Here is a 538-nt window from a genome sequence, read left to right as displayed (position 1 = left end):
GCAGGGACATCATCTTGGATTTGTTCTCCTCATGTTTTAAAAACTTTCACTATCTTGTGAAGTCAGCAGAGTGCCCAGTCCCACAACTGCAGATCATTGCATCTAATTACCTCCTTCAGAACAGGAATATATATAATCTTGATATACATTGATTTTTATAAATAATTTGATAAGCATGGAACATTTTTCTTGTTTTTCTGTACATCAGATCCAATACCTTTTGGGGCTAGTCAGTCACACCAAAACTGTAAGTTAGAACAGGAAGAGCAAACTGGTTTATAGCTTGGACTTCTTAGATGTCAGGGCTGTTTTCACTATTGATTTTAGTCTTCTAAAGTATTCCTTACTGAGTTTTGTTTGCATTTGTTTATATTTTATTGTCAGTCCTTCATCAATTCCCAAATATTTATATACTCCCTCCTGCTCAAATTCCTTTACATGTCACATTCCTGTCCCAGACTGATATTTTATATATCACATTCCTGTCCCAGACTGATATTTTATATATCACACTCCTGTCCCAGACTGATATTTTATA

The sequence above is a fragment of the Protopterus annectens genome, chromosome 15.part0, assembly GCF_019279795.1.
Source record: "Protopterus annectens isolate FY-2018-M chromosome 15.part0, PAN1.0, whole genome shotgun sequence".
Lineage (NCBI taxonomy): Eukaryota > Metazoa > Chordata > Ceratodontiformes > Protopteridae > Protopterus > Protopterus annectens.
The sequence above is the reverse complement of the archived record's forward strand: the minus strand, read 5'-3'. Positions refer to the sequence as shown.